The sequence below is a fragment of the Staurois parvus genome, unplaced genomic scaffold (genome assembly GCF_062004578.1).
Source record: "Staurois parvus isolate SC_StPar_1 unplaced genomic scaffold, SC_StPar_1.0 ptg000362l, whole genome shotgun sequence".
Taxonomy (NCBI): Eukaryota; Metazoa; Chordata; class Amphibia; order Anura; family Ranidae; genus Staurois; species Staurois parvus.
In genome coordinates, this window is record NW_028318158.1 from 4118553 (window position 1) to 4139601 (window position 21049).

Here is a 21049-nt window from a genome sequence, read left to right on the forward strand (position 1 = left end):
GATGTGCCGAGGCGCACTGGCGTGCGGGTGCCAGGGCCTGGACATCCATGACGGCAGTGGCACTCGCGCATGCGCAATCGCGGACGCGCGCCTGGCACCAATAGGAGCGCAGGGTGCCCTATTTAAATGGAATCTGACAGTGCTTAGTTGTCGTATGGTCTTTCCTGTGTTCTGTGAGTTACTTTGCTGCTGACCCTGCCTGATCCTGATCTGCTGACTTCTCCTGCTCTGACCCCTGGCTTGCCTGACCATTCTTCTGCCTACTCCTGCACCTTTGATCCCCTGTTGCCGAACCCAGACCGTGACCCGTTTATTCTTCTGCCTGCCGTTTGTATTGACCTGCTTCGCTGTTACCGACCCGGCCTGTCTGACCTCGCTTACTCTACCTCCTCACATCAGACTTTCACCCGCTGCATACCACCGACGGACGATCCATCCTGCACGGATCACTCCCTGTCAGTAAGTCTGCCAGCCTCTTCCCATCAGACTCCGTTTCACCTCTGACGGTGTTCTCTACCATTGCCGGACGCACTCAGGGGTTGCTACCTGGTTCGGCTTGCTCCAAGTCCATCCCCACCATCAGGGGCTTTGGTGTACAAGCAGGTCGGGACTTAGAATCCTGGTCTGTGGAATGCTAGAGGCTACCACCGGTTGGTCCCTAACAGTGGTAAAGTGATAGAGGAGATGGAGAAACTTCTCAGTGTGTGGATGCAAGATCAGCATCAGCATCAAGTCCCACTCAGCTTAATGCTTACTCAAGAAAAAGGTAAAAACCTATTTGAAGACTTGAACAAAAAACGGGGTGAACAGCGTGCATCTTTTACTGCTAGCCATGGATGGTTTAACAGATTCAAGGCTAAAACCACCCTTCACAATGTAAAAGTAAGTGGTGAGACTGCGAGTGTAGTTACCATAGCTGCCCAAGAATTTCCAGCAACACTTAGAGAAATTATTGACGAAGGTGCTTATTTACCCCAACAGGTTTTTAATGTCGATGAGACAGGACTGTACTGGAAGAGCATTCCAGAACAAAGTTACATCAGTAAAGAGGAAAAGGTGATGCCAGGCTTCAAATCAGCAAAGGACAGACTTACTCTGTTTAGTGGCAATGCTTCTGGTGATATGAAACAAAAGCCTCTCTTAGTTTACCATTCAGAGAACCCAAGAACTTTCAAAAACATAGCCAAGGGTTCTCTACCTGTTGTGTGGAAGAGTAACTCCAAAGCCTGGGTTACACAGGCCATTTTCAAGGACTGGTTTTTCCATCACTTTATCCCAGAGATAGAGAAATATTGTTTTGAGAAAGATATCCCATTCAACATTCTTTTGCTGTTTGACAATGCACCAGGTCACCCTGAATTCATGGATGGCTTTCATTCCAACATCAAAGTAGTGCATCTGCCACCGAATACTACGGCGCTCATCCAACCTATGGGCCAAGGAGTTATTGCGATTTTCAAGAAACATTATTTGCATCACACTTTTCCTCAGTCCGTGAAGGCTATTTATGAAACAGGAACAGCCTTGCGACCTTGCGTCCTTTGGAAGGACTATAACATCTACAAGGCCATAAAAAACATCAACTTTGCTTGGCGTGAGGTTTCGGCTGTCACCATGAATGGGGTTTGGAAGAACCTTTGCCCACAGTTTGTTCATGAAATTCATGGACTTGAGAAGATGGGTAAGGAGTCCAAAGAGGTCTTCAACAACTTACTGACCATTAGCATGAAGCTGGAGCTAGATCTTCAAGAGGACAACTTCATTGAACTCCTTGCTGTGCAACGAGGAGCTTATGGAATGAGTACCTGATGGAATTAGAGGCCCAGCGAAAAGACAAAGAGAGCCAAGAGGAAGATGTAACAGAAGAACCAAAGAGATTCACAACACAGGAAATGGCAAGGGGATTTTCTTTACTTGAAAAGGCACTGTTAGTTTTTGAGGCACAGGACCCCAACGTAGAATGATACACAAAGGTTGCAGCAGCCATTCAGAATGCCATCCAGTGCTACAGTCGTCTATGCTGAGAAAAAAGAGCTGGATCATTTTTTCCAGAGGGTAGACAGAATTGAATCAATCAAAAAAACCTGTGACGTCAACATCAGGTGTGAGTGAAATTTCATCTTGCCCTCCATCTACTATTGTTGATCCTTCAGCTCCATCAACATCAGGTGTGGGCCACATTCCATCTTGCTCTCCATCTCCTATTTCTGATGATCCTTCAGCTTCATCAACATCAGATGTGGGCCAAATTCCATCTTGCCCTGCATCTCCTATTGCTGATGATCCTTAAGCTCCAACAACATCAGGTGTGAGCCAAATTCCATCTTGCCCTCCATCTCTTTTTGCTGATGATTCTTCAGCTCTATCAACATCAGGTGTGGGCTAAATTCCATCTTGCCCTCCATCTCCTATTGCTGATGATCCTTCAGCTCCACCATCTCCCATCTACCCTCCCTCCTCTAGTTAGTAACTCTCTTCCACTATATGCCAGTTGCTGTACTGTACTGTACTGTACCACCATTTTAAGGTAACTGTTAAAGTAAATATAGTTTATTTACAGTTGTACTTTACCACCATTTTAAGGTACAGTAACTGTAAAAGTAAAAAAAGTTTATTTACAGTTGTACTGTACTGTATCACCATTTTAAGGTAAGTGTAAAAGTAAAAATAGTTTATGTACAGTATTTTTGCGTGTGTGTTTTTTTTATGTTTTACATTGCATATTTGTGTCAAAGGTGTATAAGACTCACTTTGTCGGACTTACGAATGAATCCGATTTACGAATGTTCTCCCGGAACATTAACAGTAACTTGGGACTTACTGTATAGCCTAAATAATTGCACCAATCAGATGAAAAATATTAAGTTATTCAGCAGTTGCTGAAAAACTAGATGGCAGCTGAGATTCTTCTATCTACACTGCTTAGTGTGGAAGGCGGAATCAATAGATTCTTTTAATTCAACCAGAAGAAGAATTTGAATTATGTACTGTGTGGCTAGCTTACCTTTACCATATCCAGCACAGCATTTACTTAACACATGTTCATTCAAACTAGATTGTATTTTTGCTTTTTTTCCAGGTAATTCTTTCCTATAAAAATATCAGTGATAAAATATAATTATTCTAGATTAAAAACTGTCAGATAGATCAAACAAATGGCAGCTTTCATATTTCTCATATCAGTTCCCCTTTAAATATTCTAACAGCCATAAAAAGAAAACTTGATGTGTAAAAAGGAAAGCATAACAGCCATCGAAGGTCCAGACGATACATAATAATTATAAAACAGACCAGACAAAATGATTCCCTTTTCATAACGCCCACTTACTTTTCACAAGCCAAAACCTCTTGAAGAAATTAGGCAACACAGCAGTGAATGCTTTCAAATTACCAGAAATAATTATCTCCTCTCCATGACGATGGAGCCACATAAAAGTCTCCCTGCCCAACATCTTATTTTAACTTGTTTTAAAGTGTGGGAAAGTATAATATTTATAGGGTCCTGCGTGGATTCTGTATCGCCCACATAACAGCGTCACCCTGTATGGTGCAGAAGCCAGCAGGCCAGATAGTCTCATGAATTTATTTCAGAGTTCTGCTGCATTTTTTATGTGTTAGGCTTCAGATAATCATCTCGAGTGACTTTTATATATGCCTGTTTCTGTTTGACGTTTTTGGAATAAAACAGTACAGAGATAACATGAAATGTTGCTGCCTAGCAGTAATATATAAGACAGTTGTGATTTATGGGTGTATACATTTGTCTGTGAGACTGACTGTAAATTTACATTTTGGAAGTTACTGTTGTGAGATACTATGCAAAACCATTGACCCTTTGGGTTTGGCTTAATAGAAGAGTAGAGAATGTTCATTTAAAGTGCATCTAAACGTAAAGGCTTGATTTACTAAAACTGGAAAGTGCAAAATCTGGTGCAGCTGTGCACGGTAGCCTATCAGCTTCTAACTTCAGCTTGTCCAAATAAGCTTTGACAAAAAAAAAGCTGGAAGCTGATTGGTTTCTATGCAGAGTTGCACCAGGATTTTGTACTCTCCAGTTTTAGTAAAAATTTCCCTATAGACTTAAACATGTTGCTGGCGTGTTCCTGTGGTATCAAAAGATTAAAGTGGTTCTATGCATGAAGGTAAAAAAACCTTCTGTGTGCAGCTCCCCCCTCAGCCCCCCACCATTATACTCACCTGAGCCCAATCCAGCGATGTGCACAAGAGCAGAAGCTCCCCAGAGTCTCTGCCTCATCATTGGCTGAGACACAGCAGCGAGAGCCATCACAGCCAGTGAGGAGGGAGTGGGGATGGGGCTGAGCCACACTCTGTGTATCTCATAGACACACAGAGGCAGCTCAAGAGCAAGCATGCACAAGTGCCCCCAGAGCATGCAGCTAGCTCTGGAGGCTCTCAGCAGGGGGGAGGGGCCTGGAGGACCAGCAGGGGACCCAAGAAGAGGAGAATCAGGGCTGCTCTGTGCAAAGCCATTGCACAGAGCAGGTAAGTATAACGTTTTGTATTTAAAAAAAAAAAACCTGAACTTTTACAACCACAGGTGGCCACACTACAAAAACAAACTTTTATTAATTAAAAAAACCACAAAAACAGCACAAAAGGCACAGTAAGGGGGATAGAGGCTGGCTAACATTAGCAAGCAGGACCGGGATCTATTTTTTTGAAGCTGCAAGTCCAACCTGAAGCAGTGTTTATTTTTTATAGAACTACAAGCAGCCATGTGAAAGCACAGTGCAGTATTACATTGTACCATAGTCACTGTAGTAAATGATAATGTTCAGCTGCTGTTGGAGAATGCAGAATTCCACACAGAGTTTAATAGAAAGAGTCTACATGATGTGCACAGGGCAAAGAGCAAAAACATGTGCAAAGTGAGGGGAAAGCTGTAATTATGTGTAGCTACCCTGCCCTAAGCAGGAGTGACTCCTACAAGTCAGTGTTGTTTGGCTGTATTTAGCCTAAGCTGAGACTAATAGTTCTGTATTCACTTGATCTTTCCTAAGTCCAGAGTTATTGTTTGCTTTGGCTTGCCGCTGGTGTGTGTCCCTGGCATTTGAGCAAGAGGATCCAATAGTGCTGGATCATGAATAATTATGTCTCTCTGGCCAACCACTAGAAAGTTTGTTGCCAGTGGTGCAGGCTGGGAGAGGATAGAAAAATGTTGGTGTGACCTGCTAAAGCTTGGGTGGAGGGTGTATTCTGGATGCCTTGTCCTCCTAGGCCTGCTTCCTAGGGAGCCCATAAACTTGTGAGACCAATTTGGGGCCTAGGCTCACACCACCCTGCTAGAGGTAGCATTTCCTAGCAGGAGTGAGCCAAACCTGGGAATAAGTACCAAGTAGGAACTTCAACTGGAGGTACTTGAAAAGCTGGAGTTTGGCTTGGACCTTAAAGGGAGTCTGGTGGCTCCCCCAGGGAGCTTGGCTCATAGAAGGCCAGCCTAGCTTATAGGTTATTTTCCTGTGAAGACTGTCAGTATGATGTTTTTTGGGCTCTGCCCTGTCCTTTGGTTGTCCTGTGCCCTAACCCTCTCTCCCATGCGTTTACAGTGGTTAATAAACTGTTATGAATCTTGAAGTGATTGGTGCCCATCTGTGCACAACCCCACTTGTCCCACATGTGACACCACCTTGATGTGAAATGTCAGACTACCCAGGGACTGGGGGGGGTCCCTATCTGCTCAAAGGGGGTGGGGGTACTACATCTGTAACAATACGAATCATACAGTCATGTTTTGCTTACAGTACTCCAAAAATGTAGGTATTCAGATGGTCAAACTACAAGAAGAGAAGAAAAAAGTTATCACATATATAATATGAGCTGCCTATACCAATAGGACACAGCTTTCTGTTTTACTAAGTGCCCCCTGGAACATTTTTTAAATACCTGTTGATCATACCAGAGAGAAAGATTTCTCATCATGTGACTTTTCTGCCTTTTTGAAATTCATGTCTGAAGAGGATTTGGTAATGCTGTGGGTTTTTTTTTTTTTTTGTAAAATGTCATCTTGGAGGGCTTTTGTGTAAAGCGCACATATACCTGGAAACACAGAGATCAGCAGAGGTCACATATGAAGATGTTTTTGGACCAATGCATGCTACACTATATAATCCACATATTTTTGGTGGTACCAGTCTTACCAACAGAAACTAAGCTTTGCTCCAACCATACAAAGAATACAGTATATAATGTTTTCAGAGGCTGCGCCATACGTAAACTCATATATGTAAATGCTTTCTTTAAAGTGAACCACTTCTTTGCCTATATAGGGCAAACTAATAGATCTACTGCTTGGCATTTAATCACCTTCACTTCCCTCCCTTACTGGTCAGAGCCAGATTATCCACAAGGCAACCTTGGCAATAGTCTTGGGCTTGGTGAATGTGTTGGGAACTCAGCTACAACCTTCATGTTCCTGCAGTAATCCAGGGAGATCATGCTATTGGCCAAAGCTGTCACTTCACAAGGTAGGATGTACAACTTGTAGGAAGTGAGTATCTAAAGGTGCCATGCCAGTACAGACAATGTACATAGGGCAGCTCCTCTGTGGCTGTTGCAATGCTTATGAATGTACAACGGTTGGACAAAATTATGGAAACACCATGTAAAAGATCCAAATCATTACCTACAGTAATGTGTTGTTGGACCACCTTTGGCATCCAAGACAGCCTGGATTCTCCTGGGAATTGACAAATATAAGTCTTGGATGGTGGATAATGGAATCTGATACCACTCTTCATGCAAAAATCATTCCAGTTCTTGAATAGATACTGGAATTCCCAACCACTGGACATAAACATGTCCGGTGGTTGGGAACAGTAGTGTCTGGTGGTTGGGCATAGTGTGAAGCACAATTAATATAGGACCATATTACAGTCTCACATTCATCGATAGTCCATGATTTATTGCACCACTCTCTCCTCTTCTGAGCATTAAAATTGGTCACCAGTGGTTTGGCAATTGCAGCTCACCCGTGAATGTTTTGCTTATGTAGTTCCCTCATCCCAGTTTTTGTGAGCACAGGCTTAGGAAGACTGAGATTAAGCTCTGCAGTAATTTTTGCAGTAGTTGTTTTCTTATTCTGGGTCACAATTCTGCGCAATGTCATTTTGTCTTTTTTGGACAACTGACCATGTTGACCGCGCTTATGCTTATCAGACGACGTTTTCCTGGAAACTGTATATGCTGTCATAACTTTTGATAATGTACCTCACGACACGGCAAATAAATTGGCAACTTCAGTCGCAGAGGCACCAGCTATGCTGGCACCAACAATTTGCCCTCTTTGAAGCCCATTAAGCTCTGACATGACTCTGTATTACTAGCAGAGCACACAGTGAATGACAAAAGTGAGTCTTCCCACCTGTTAGCTAGGTATCTCATCACACAGCGGAAGCAAAAGAATGTTACATCACTTTTTTGTCCTGCCCCTGTAAGTTGCAGGGCTAGGTTGGGGGGTTGTGGACTGCAACCTTTACTAGGGTCCTATTCTGCCCTTATTTATCTCTACTGCTGATCTGTTTACAATGACAAATACCTGCAGTAATATTGGATCGTATGACTTCTACATGACAGCTAGAGATGAGCGAAGTATTCAAAAATTCGATTCGACTGATTCGGCGAATTCGTAGAAAAATTTCGATTCGAGTCGAATATATTCGCTGTGAATTTAACTTAAAAAAGGGTGTTTCTAGGCTTCAGAGAGACTTAATATTAGTGCTGAACACTGTACCTTTAATTTAAATGCCCTTGGAGTCTGCTGGGGAAGAGAAATAATACTGTCAGGCAGTATGACATGCAGATGAGTGCCGTCGATCTTAGAATCACCGCACACTTCACTCATTTGGCCAGTCACGGGGCCAAAACCAGAGTGTGGAGCCACAGTGTGGCGGTGGAGGCAGCAGCAATGGGAGGCCATACAGCACCCTATGACAAAAATGGAAACCACCAGCAGTGTGAGGAGACCTGAAAGTGGCACATGGCAGAGTGTGGCGATAGAGACAGCAGCAATGGGAGGCCGTACAGGGACCCATGACACACTCTGGACCTGGCAGCAGCATGAGGAGGCGGTACAGGGGCCCATGGCAGATTACGGGCCTGGCAGCAGCATGAGGAGTCGGTACGGGGGCCCATGGCAGATTACAGGCCTGGCAGCAGCAATGGGAGGCCGTACAGGGACCCATGACACAATCTGGACGTGGCAGCAGCATGGGGAGGCGGTACAGGGGCCCATGACAGATTACGGGCCTGGCAGCAGCATTTGGAGTCGGTACGGGGGCCCATGACACACTCTGGACCTGGCAGCAGCATGAGGAGGCGGTACAGGGGCGCATGACAGATTACGAGCCTGGCAGCAGCAACTTGGACAGGAGGACGTTCAGTTTCTGCACCGTCTGGTGCGTGCTCGCAAACTGTTGTCTCTTGGAAACGGATTCCAAGAAAGACTGCTGACGGAATCCGTGAAGAGGAGTAGCAGGAGAAGGAGCATCTGAACGAGCGGAATATGCCAACAAGCGACAACAGGGGCCCATGGCAGATTAGGGGCCTGGCAGCAGCTATGGGAGGCCCGTAATCTGCCAGCACCCTATAACAAAAAATGGAACCCACCAGCAGTGTGAGGAGACCTGAAAGTGGCACATGGCAGAGTGTGGCGATGGAGACAGCAGCAATGGGAGGCCGTACAGGGACCCATGACAGACTCTGGACCTGGCAGCAGCATGAGGAGGCGGTATATAGGGGCCTATGGCAGATTAGGGGCCTGGCAGCAGCTATGGGAGGCCCGTAATCTGCCAGCACCCTATGTCAAAAAATTCTACACACCAGCAGTGTGTGAGACCTGAAAGTGGCACATGGCAGAGTGTGGCGATGGAGACAGCAGCAATGGGAGGCCGTACAGGGACCCATGAGAGACTCTGGACTTGGCAGCAGCATGAGGAGGCGGTATAGGGGCCCATGGCAGATTAGGGGCCTGGCAGCAGCTATGGGAGGCCCGTAATCTGCCAGCACCCTATGACAAAAAATGGAACACACCAGCAGTGTGAGGAGACCTGAAAGTGGCACATGTTTGGGGCATGATTCATGGCGGATTTAGTCAGTTGTGTCAGGAACTGGTGGTTTGAAATCCAGACTAATCCACGCCTGATTCATTTTCACAAACGTCAGTCTCTCCACACTTTGGGTGGACAGTCGTGTCCTCCGCGGAGTTGCAATACCTCCTGCCGCACTAAACACGCGCTCCGATGCCACGCTACTGGCCGGGCATGACAGCCTTTCAAGGGCAAATTCAGCTAGTTGGGGCCAAAGGTCAAGTTTCGTTGCCCAGTAGTCAAGGGGATTGTCTACCTCGGTTGGCAGGGTGCTGTCCAAGTAGGCCTAAGCCTGTTGTTTGAGGTCCTGCTCCAGGTCCACCTGATGCTGCTGCTGCTGCTGCTGCTGCGGCTGGTTAGTAGTTTCCTCACTGCGCTGGTGAAGAAAGCTACTCATCATCGACTGCAGACTGAGGCAGCCGCTGCTGGTGGAGCTGCCACTGCTCCTACCACCCCACCCCTCCCCTGCTGCCATGGCAGCGGAACGCGAGCGCACAGGGCCCACAGTGTCTGAGGATGGACATTGGCGCAGACAGGCAGAGACCAGCTGACTACATAGGTGGTTTTTATAGTACGTTATTTTGGCCTCCCTCTCAGCAGGTGTGAAAAAGGCCACCATTTTTGAACGGTAGCGAGGGTCCAACAAGGTGGACAGCCAAAAGTCATCCCTCTGTCTGATGGTTATTATTCGGCTGTCGGTACGCAAGCAACCGAGCATGCTATGGGCCATTTGTGCCAAGGAATGCGAGGGACTCCCTGCCTCCATCTCCACAGCATACTGCCACGGTGCGTCTGGGTCCTCTGTCTCCTCCTCCTCCTCCTCTACCAGATGCTCCTGCTCCTCCACTCCTGTCCGCTGAGTGGAAAACCACCCATTTCACTCAATAATTCCTGAGCACCAATGTCCTCCTCTACCTCCTCCTCTTCTTCCTGTCCTGCCCCCACAGGGGTCATGTGGCGTTGAGATCTGTGCGCCACGTCTACCGCACCCTGACCAGCCATTGTTAACAGCATTTGTTCCAGGACGTGCAACAGAGGAATGACGTCGTTCATCCCATAGTCCTGCCGACTCACGAATAGCGTGGCCTCCTCAAAGGGCCTGAGCAAGCGCAGGTGTCACGCATGAGCTGCCAATGGCTGACATCTAAGTTACACAGGGAGTACCTTTATCCGCTTTTAACATCAGGAAATCGGTGATGGCCTTTCGCTGTTCGTAAAGGCGGTCTAACATATGTAGGGTTGAATTCCACCTTGTTGCAACGTCACAGCATGAGGAGTCGGTACGGGGGCCCATGGCAGATTACGTGCCTGGCAGGAGCAATGGGAGGCCCGTAATCTGCCAGCACCCTATGTCAAAAAATTCAACACACCAGCAGTGTGAGGAGACCTGAAAGTGGCACATGGCAGAGTGTGGCTATGGAGACAGCAGCAATAGGAGGCCGTACAGGGACCCATGACACACTCTGGACTTGGCAGCAGCATGAGGAGGCGGTATAGGGGCCCATGGCAGATTAGGGGCCTGGCAGCAGCAATGGGAGGCCCGTAATCTGCCAGCACCCTATGTCAATAAATTCTACACACCAGCAGTGTGAGGAGACCTGAAAGTGGCACATGGCAGAGTGTGGCGATGGAGACAGCAGCAATGGGAGGCCATACAGGGACCCATGAGAGACTCTGGACCTGGCAGCAGCATGAGGAAGCGGTATATAGGGGCCTATGGCAGATTAGGGGCCTGGCAGCAGCTATGGGAGGCCCGTAATCTGCCAGCACCCTATGTCAAAAAATTCTACACACCAGCAGTGTGTGAGGAGACCTGAAAGTGGCACATGGCAGAGTGTGGCGATGGAGACAGCAGCAATGGGAGGCCGTACAGGGACCCATGACAGACTCTGGACCTGGCAGCAGCATGAGGAAGCGGTATATAGGGGCCTATGGCAGATTAGGGGCCTGGCAGCAGCTATAGGAGGCCCATAATCTGCCAGCACCCTATGTCAAAAAATTCTACACACCAGCAGTGTGTGAGGAGACCTGAAAGTGGCACATGGCAGAGTGTGGCGATGGAGACAGCAGCAATGGGAGGCCGTACAGGGACCCATGAGAGACTCTGGACCTGGCAGCAGCATGAGGAAGCGGTATATAGGGGCCTATGGCAGATTAGGGGCCTGGCAGCAGCTATGGGAGGCCCGTAATCTGCCAGCACCCTATGTCAAAAAATTCAACACACCAGCAGTGTGAGGAGACCTGAAAGTGGCACATGGCATGAGACACTGTGGACCTGGCAGCAGCATGAGGAGGCGGTATATAGGGGCCCATGGCAGATTAGGGGCCTGGCAGCAGCTATGGGAGGCCCATAATCTGCCAGCACCCTATGTCAAAAAATTCTACACACCAGCAGTGTGTGAGGAGACCTGAAAGTGGCACATGGCAGAGTGTGGCGATGGAGACAGCAGCAATGGGAGGCCGTACAGGGACCCATGACAGACTCTGGACCTGGCAGCAGCATGAGGAGGCGGTATATAGGGGCCCATGGCAGATTAAGGGCCTGGCAGCAGCTATGGGAGGCCCATAATCTGCCAGCACCCTATGTCAAAAAATTCTACACACCAGCAGTGTGTGAGGAGACCTGAAAGTGGCACATGGCAGAGTGTGGCGATGGAGACAGCAGCAATGGGAGGCCGTACAGGGACCCATGAGAGACTCTGGACCTGGCAGCAGCATGAGGAAGCGGTATATAGGGGCCTATGGCAGATTAGGGGCCTGGCAGCAGCTATAGGAGGCCCATAATCTGCCAGCACCCTATGTCAAAAAATTCAACACACCAGCAGTGTGAGGAGACCTGAAAGTGGCACATGGCATGAGACACTGTGGACCTGGCAGCAGCATGAGGAGGCGGTATATAGGGGCCCATGGCAGATTAGGGGCCTGGCAGCAGCTATGGGAGGCCCATAATCTGCCAGCACCCTATGTCAAAAAATTCTACACACCAGCAGTGTGTGAGGAGACCTGAAAGTGGCACATGGCAGAGTGTGGCGATGGAGACAGCAGCAATGGGAGGCCGTACAGGGACCCATGACAGACTCTGGACCTGGCAGCAGCATGAGGAGGCGGTATATAGGGGCCTATGGCAGATTAGGGGCCTGGCAGCAGCTATGGGAGGCCCGTAATCTGCCAGCACCCTATGTCAAAAAATTCTACACACCAGCAGTGTGTGAGACCTGAAAGTGGCACATGGCAGAGTGTGGCGATGGAGACAGCAGCAATGGGAGGCCGTACAGGGACCCATGAGAGACTCTGGACCTGGCAGCAGCATGAGGAAGCGGTATATAGGGGCCTATGGCAGATTAGGGGCCTGGCAGCAGCTATAGGAGGCCCATAATCTGCCAGCACCCTATGTCAAAAAATTCAACACACCAGCAGTGTGTGAGGAGACCTGAAAGTGGCACATGGCAGAGTGTGGCGATGGAGACAGCAGCAATGGGAGGCCGTACAGGGACCCATGAGAGACTCTGGACCTGGCAGCAGCATGAGGAAGCGGTATATAGGGGCCTATGGCAGATTAGGGGCCTGGCAGCAGCTATGGGAGGCCCGTAATCTGCCAGCACCCTATGTCAAAAAATTCTACACACCAGCAGTGTGTGAGGAGACCTGAAAGTGGCACATGGCAGAGTGTGGCGATGGAGACAGCAGCAATGGGAGGCCGTACAGGGACCCATGAGAGACTCTGGACCTGGCAGCAGCATGAGGAAGCGGTATATAGGGGCCTATGGCAGATTAGGGGCCTGGCAGCAGCTATGGGAGGCCCGTAATCTGCCAGCACCCTATGTCAAAAAATTCTACACACCAGCAGTGTGTGAGGAGACCTGAAAGTGGCACATGGCAGAGTGTGGCGATGGAGACAGCAGCAATGGGAGGCCGTACAGGGACCCATGACAGACTCTGGACCTGGCAGCAGCATGAGGAAGCGGTATATAGGGGCCTATGGCAGATTAGGGGCCTGGCAGCAGCTATAGGAGGCCCATAATCTGCCAGCACCCTATGTCAAAAAATTCAACACACCAGCAGTGTGAGGAGACCTGAAAGTGGCACATGGCATGAGACACTGTGGACCTGGCAGCAGCATGAGGAGGCGGTATATAGGGGCCCATGGCAGATTAGGGGCCTGGCAGCAGCTATGGGAGGCCCATAATCTGCCAGCACCCTATGTCAAAAAATTCTACACACCAGCAGTGTGTGAGGAGACCTGAAAGTGGCACATGGCAGAGTGTGGCGATGGAGACAGCAGCAATGGGAGGCCGTACAGGGACCCATGACAGACTCTGGACCTGGCAGCAGCATGAGGAGGCGGTATATAGGGGCCCATGGCAGATTAGGGGCCTGGCAGCAGCTATGGGAGGCCCATAATCTGCCAGCACCCTATGTCAAAAAATTCTACACACCAGCAGTGTGTGAGGAGACCTGAAAGTGGCACATGGCAGAGTGTGGCGATGGAGACAGCAGCAATGGGAGGCCGTACAGGGACCCATGAGAGACTCTGGACCTGGCAGCAGCATGAGGAAGCGGTATATAGGGGCCTATGGCAGATTAGGGGCCTGGCAGCAGCTATAGGAGACCCATAATCTGCCAGCACCCTATGTCAAAAAATTCAACACACCAGCAGTGTGAGGAGACCTGAAAGTGGCACATGGCATGAGACACTGTGGACCTGGCAGCAGCATGAGGAGGCGGTATATAGGGGCCCATGGCAGATTAGGGGCCTGGCAGCAGCTATGGGAGGCCCATAATCTGCCAGCACCCTATGTCAAAAAATTCTACACACCAGCAGTGTGTGAGGAGACCTGAAAGTGGCACATGGCAGAGTGTGGCGATGGAGACAGCAGCAATGGGAGGCCGTACAGGGACCCATGACAGACTCTGGACCTGGCAGCAGCATGAGGAGGCGGTATATAGGGGCCTATGGCAGATTAGGGGCCTGGCAGCAGCTATGGGAGGCCCGTAATCTGCCAGCACCCTATGTCAAAAAATTCTACACACCAGCAGTGTGTGAGACCTGAAAGTGGCACATGGCAGAGTGTGGCGATGGAGACAGCAGCAATGGGAGGCCGTACAGGGACCCATGAGAGACTCTGGACCTGGCAGCAGCATGAGGAAGCGGTATATAGGGGCCTATGGCAGATTAGGGGCCTGGCAGCAGCAATGGGAGGCCCGTAATCTGCCAGCACCCTATGTCAAAAAATTCTACACACCAGCAGTGTGAGGAGACCTGAAAGTGGCACATGGCAGAGTGTGGCGATGGAGACAGCAGCAATGGGAGGCCGTACAGGGACCCATGACAGACTCTGGACCTGGCAGCAGCATGAGGAGGCGGTATATAGGGGCCTATGGCAGATTAGGGGCCTGGCAGCAGCTATGGGAGGCCCATAATCTGCCAGCACCCTATGTCAAAAAATTCTACACACCAGCAGTGTGTGAGGAGACCTGAAAGTGGCACATGGCAGAGTGTGGCGATGGAGACAGCAGCAATGGGAGGCCGTACAGGGACCCATGACAGACTCTGGACCTGGCAGCAGCATGAGGAAGCGGTATATAGGGGCCTATGGCAGATTAGGGGCCTGGCAGCAGCTATAGGAGGCCCATAATCTGCCAGCACCCTATGTCAAAAAATTCAACACACCAGCAGTGTGAGGAGACCTGAAAGTGGCACATGGCATGAGACACTGTGGACCTGGCAGCAGCATGAGGAGGCGGTATATAGGGGCCCATGGCAGATTAGGGGCCTGGCAGCAGCTATGGGAGGCCCATAATCTGCCAGCACCCTATGTCAAAAAATTCTACACACCAGCAGTGTGTGAGGAGACCTGAAAGTGGCACATGGCAGAGTGTGGCGATGGAGACAGCAGCAATGGGAGGCCGTACAGGGACCCATGAGAGACTCTGGACCTGGCAGCAGCATGAGGAAGCGGTATATAGGGGCCTATGGCAGATTAGGGGCCTGGCAGCAGCTATAGGAGGCCCATAATCTGCCAGCACCCTATGTCAAAAAATTCAACACACCAGCAGTGTGAGGAGACCTGAAAGTGGCACATGGCATGAGACACTGTGGACCTGGCAGCAGCATGAGGAGGCGGTATATAGGGGCCCATGGCAGATTAGGGGCCTGGCAGCAGCTATGGGAGGCCCATAATCTGCCAGCACCCTATGTCAAAAAATTCTACACACCAGCAGTGTGTGAGGAGACCTGAAAGTGGCACATGGCAGAGTGTGGCGATGGAGACAGCAGCAATGGGAGGCCGTACAGGGACCCATGACAGACTCTGGACCTGGCAGCAGCATGAGGAGGCGGTATATAGGGGCCTATGGCAGATTAGGGGCCTGGCAGCAGCTATGGGAGGCCCGTAATCTGCCAGCACCCTATGTCAAAAAATTCTACACACCAGCAGTGTGTGAGACCTGAAAGTGGCACATGGCAGAGTGTGGCGATGGAGACAGCAGCAATGGGAGGCCGTACAGGGACCCATGAGAGACTCTGGACCTGGCAGCAGCATGAGGAAGCGGTATATAGGGGCCTATGGCAGATTAGGGGCCTGGCAGCAGCTATGGGAGGCCCATAATCTGCCAGCACCCTATGTCAAAAAATTCTACACACCAGCAGTGTGTGAGGAGACCTGAAAGTGGCACATGGCAGAGTGTGGCGATGGAGACAGCAGCAATGGGAGGCCGTACAGGGACCCATGACAGACTCTGGACCTGGCAGCAGCATGAGGAAGCGGTATATAGGGGCCTATGGCAGATTAGGGGCCTGGCAGCAGCTATAGGAGGCCCATAATCTGCCAGCACCCTATGTCAAAAAATTCAACACACCAGCAGTGTGTGAGGAGACCTCAAAGTGGCACATGTTTGAGGCATGATTCATGGCGGATTTAGTCAGTTGTGTCAGGAACTGGTGGTTTGAAATCCAGACTAATCCACGCCTGATTCATTTTCACAAACGTGAGTCTCTCCACACTTTGGGTGGACAGTCGTGTCCTCCGCGGAGTTACAATACCTCCTGCCGCACTAAACACGCGCTCCGATGCCACGCTACTGGCCGGGCATGACAGCCTTTCAAGGGCAAATTCAGCTAGTTGGGGCCAAAGGTCAAGTTTCGTTGCCCAGTAGTCAAGGGGATTGTCTACCTCGGTTGGCAGGGTGCTGTCCAAGTAGGCCCAAGCCTGTTGTTTGAGGTCCTGCTCCAGGTCCACCTGATGCTGCTGCTGCTGCTGCGGCTGGTTAGTAGTTTCCTCACTGCGCTGGTGAAGAAAGCTACTCATCATCGACTGCAGACTGAGGCAGCCGCTGCTGGTGGAGCTGCCACTGCTCCTACCACCCCACCCCTCCCCTGCTGCCATGGCAGCGGAACGCGAGCGCACAGGGCCCACAGTGTCTGAGGATGGACGTTGGCGCACAAAGGCAGAGACCAACTGACTACATAGGTGGTTTTTATAGTACGTTATTTTGGCCTCCCTCTCAGCAGGTGTGAAAAAGGCCACCATTTTGGAACGGTAGCGAGGGTCCAACAAGGTGGACAGCCAAAAGTCATCCCTCTGTCTGATGGTTATTATTCGGCTGTCGCTACGCAAGCAACCGAGCATGCTATGGGCCATTTGTGCCAAGGAATGCGAGGGACTCCCTGCCTCCATCTCCACAGCATACTGCCACGGTGCGTCTGGGTCCTCTGTCTCCTCCTCCTCCTCCTCTACCAGATGCTCCTGCTCCTCCACTCCTGTCCGCTGAGTGGAAAAACCACCCATTTCACTCAATAATTCCTGAGCACAAATGTCCTCCTCTACCTCCTCCTCTTCTTCCTGTCCTGCCCCCACAGGGGTCATGTGGCGTTGAGATCTGTGTGCCACGTCTACCGCACCCTGACCAGCCATTGTTAACAGCATTTGTTCAAGGACGTGCAACAGAGGAATGACGTCGTTCATCCCATAGTCCTGCCGACTCACGAATAGCGTGGCCTCCTCAAAGGGCCTGAGCAAGCGGCAGGTGTCACGCATGAGCTGCCAATGGCTGACATCGAAGTTACACAGGGGAGTACCTTTATCCGCTTGTAACATCAGGAAATCGGTGATGGCCTTTCGCTGTTCGTAAAGGCGGTCTAACATGTGTAGGGTTGAATTCCACCTTGTTGCAACGTCGCAGATCAGGCGATGCTGTGGAATTCCGTTCTGCCGCTGCAGCTCAAGGAGGGTGTGCTTTGCGGTGTAGGAATGGCTGAAATGCATGCAAAGTTTACGTGACATTTTAAGGATGTCTTGCAGTGGGATGGTGGATTTTAAGAACCGCTTGACAACCAGATTGAACACGTGAGCCATGCATGGCGCATGGCACAACCTTCCTTGACGCAGAGCAGACACCATGTTCTTTCCGTTGTCGGTCAACATGGTTCCGATTTTCAGTTTGCGCGGAGACAGCCATCTGTCGATTTCTCTGTTCATTACACTCAGAAGTTCCTCCCCTGTGTGACTACGTTCGCCAAGGCATACCAGGTGCAGAACAGCGTGACACCGTTGCGCCCTGCACATGTGATATGCCGGTCGGGTAATGGGACTTGGCACGGGGGTGGCGGCTGAGGACACGGCGGAAGAAGAGGTGGTAGAGGCGGACATCTTTGCCGGACCAAGGACGTGCAAACGTGGAGGCAAAAGCGGCGTGACCTGTCCAAGTTGCTGGTGCGGCTGTGACGGCACCACGTTCACCCAGTGGGCCGTAAATGACATGTACTGTCCCTGACCATAGTTACAGCTCCACACGTCGGCGCTGCCGTGCACTTTGGCAGAGACCGACATGCTCAAAGACTGGCCCACCATGTCTTCTACATGTGAATGCAGGGCTGGCACTGCCTTTTTGGCGAAGAAATGACGGCTTGGCACTCTCCACCGCGGCGCGGCACAAGCCATCATTTCTCTGAAAGGTGCTGAGTCCACCACTTGGAAAGGGAGGGACTGCAGCACCAGCAACTTGGACAGGAGGACGTTCAGCTTTTGCACCGTCGGGTGCGTGCTCGCAAACTGTTGTCTCTTGGAAACGGATTCCAAGAAAGACTGCTGACGGAATCCGTGAAGAGGAGTAGCAGGAGAAGGAGCATCTGAACGAGCGGAAGATGCCAACGAGCGACAACTCCCCTCAGCAGAGGTGTTGGAGCCTTGACTGGCTGATGGAGGGCGATTGCAAGTAACGGAGCGGGTGATGGAGCGGGGGCTGGGGCGGGCAGAACCGCCGTATCTTTATCACGGTTTTCCCAGGCCACCAAATGGCGACGCTGCATATGCTGCCGCAACGCTGTAGTCCCAACATGGGCCCCCTGGCCACGCTTGACTTTCTGGCCACATAGTCGACATACGGCTACGTTTACTTCCTCGGGCGGCTTGACGAAAAATTGCCACACCGCCGAGTAGGAAACTTTGCCCCCGATACTCCTCACTGGCTGACTGCTGCTTCCTCCGTGCACACCGGCACCACTACTGGCCGTGGTGGTAGGCTGCAGTGGAGCTGGTGCTCTACTCCGTGGACGTTTGGCTCCACTGACACTGCTGCGACCCTGCTGCTGTCTCCTGGGCAACCCACCGACTGTTTTGCTCGCTGCCAAGCTGCCACCCTCTTCTCCTGATGATGCGGAAGAAATTGCCTGATGACGACGAGGCTGCCAAGTGCGATCAACCTCCTCATCATCAAGTAGGGTCTCCGCCTCACTACTAGCCCCCTCGGCTGCGTCTGGGTCAGGAGACAGACCTGTCTCTAGACCGGCTACCGAGCCACTCTCCTCGCCACTACTTCTTCGCCTGGCTGCTGAAAAGGCGGATGTCTCCCCCCGTTCCTGACCGCCCTCTGTTAGCTCTTCCTCACTGTACAGTGGGGCTGAGCCCACAGCATGCGATACTTCGCTTGGTGAGGGAACACCAAAGGACAGGGGCAGGTAGAGGACACGTGATTTCAGTGGGCTTGGTCCCGGGCCATGCCAACTAACGGTTGTGTCTGACGTACCCACCGACCGTTGGCTGTAGGTGTCAGAGGTGACCTGGGAAGAGGAAGACGACCGAGCCAACCAATCGACGACGGCAGGGTTGTCGGTGGAGACACGACCGCTGGATGACACCGGGAGCACTGGCCTCTGGCTGCGAATAGTGCTGCCTCGACCCCTTCCTCTGCTGCCACGTCTGCTCGCTCCTAAAACATTGCCTCCTCTGCCACTCCTCTGCATGTTGTCTGACATACTCTTTAATTAAACGATTATGTGTCCCTGAGTAACAATTCTGTGTCCCTGAGTAACAATTCTGTGTCTGTGCGAGTAACAATTCCGTGGCCCTAAGTAACAGTTCTGTGGCCCTCAGTAACAATTCTGTGTCCCTGATTAACGTTTCTGTGGCCCCAAGTAACAGTTCTGTGGCCCTCAGTAACAATTCTGTGTCTGTGCGAGTAACAATTCTGTGTCTGTGCGAGTAACAATTCTGTGGCCCTAAGTAAAGTTTCTGTGGCCCTAAGTAACAATTCTCTGGCACTCAGTAACAATTCTGTCTGTCCCTGAGTAAAAATTCTGTGGCCCTAAATAAAGTTTCTTGGGCCCTGAGTAACAATTATCTGGCACTCAGTAACAATTCTGTCTGTCCCTGAGTAACAATTCTCTGGCACTCAGTAACAATTCTGTCTGTCCCTGAGTAAAAATTCTCTGGCCCTAAGTAAAGTTTCTGTGGCCCTGAGTAACAATTCTCTGGCACTCCGTAACAATTCTGTCTGTCCCTGAGTAACAATTCTCTGGCACTCAGTAACAATTCTGTCTGTCCCTGAGTAAAAATTCTGTGGCCCTAATTAAAGTTTCTGTGGCCCTAAGTAACAATTCTCTGGCACTCAGTAACAATTCTGTCTGTCCCTGAGTAACAATTCTCTGGCACTCGGTAACAATTCTGTCTGTCCCTGAGTAACAATTCTCTGGCACTCAGTAACAATTCTGTCTGTCCCTGAGTAAAAATTCTGTGGCCCTAATTAAAGTTTCTTTGGCCCTAAGTAACAATTCTCTGGCACTCAGTAACAATTCTGTCTGTCCCTGAGTAACAATTCTCTGGCACTCCGTAACAATTCTGTCTGTCCCTGAGTAACAATTCTCTGGCACTCAGTAACAATTCTGTCTGTCCCTGAGTAAAAATTCTGTGGCCCTAAGTAAAGTTTCTGTGGCCCTGAGTAACAATTCTCTGGCACTCCGTAACAATTCTGTCTGTCCCTGAGTATGAATTCCGTGGCCCTAACTAGCGTTTCTTTGTCCCTAAGTAAAGTTTCTGTGGCCCTCAGTAACAGTTCTGTGTCTGTGCGAGTAACAATTCTGTGTCTGTGCGAGTAACAATTCTGTGGCCCTAAGTAAAGTTTCTGTGGCCCTAAGTAACAATTCTCTGGCACTCCGTAACAATTCTGTCTGTCCCTGAGTAACAATTCTCTGGCACTCAGTAACAATTCTGTCTGTCCCTGAGTAAAAATTCTGTGGCCCTAAGTAAAGTTTCTGTGGCCCTGAGTAACAATTCTCTGGCACTCCGTAACAATTCTGTCTGTCCCTGAGTAACAATTCTCTGGCACTCAGTAACAATTCTGTCTGTCCCTGAGTAAAAATTCTGTGACCCTAAGTAAAGTTTCTGTGGCCCAGAGTAACAATTCTCTGGCACTCCGTAACAATTCTGTCTGTCCCTGAGTATGAATTCTGTGGCCCTAACTAGCGTTTCTTTGTCCCTAAGTAACAGTTCTGTGGCCCTGAGTAACAATTCTGTGTCTGTGCGAGTAACAATTCTGTGGCCCTAAGTAACAGTTCTGTGGCCCTCAGTAACAGTTCTGTGTCTGTGCGAGTAACAATTCTGTGTCTGTGCGAGTAACAATTCTGTGGCCCTAAGTAACAGTTCTGTGGCCTTCAGTAACAATTCTGTGTC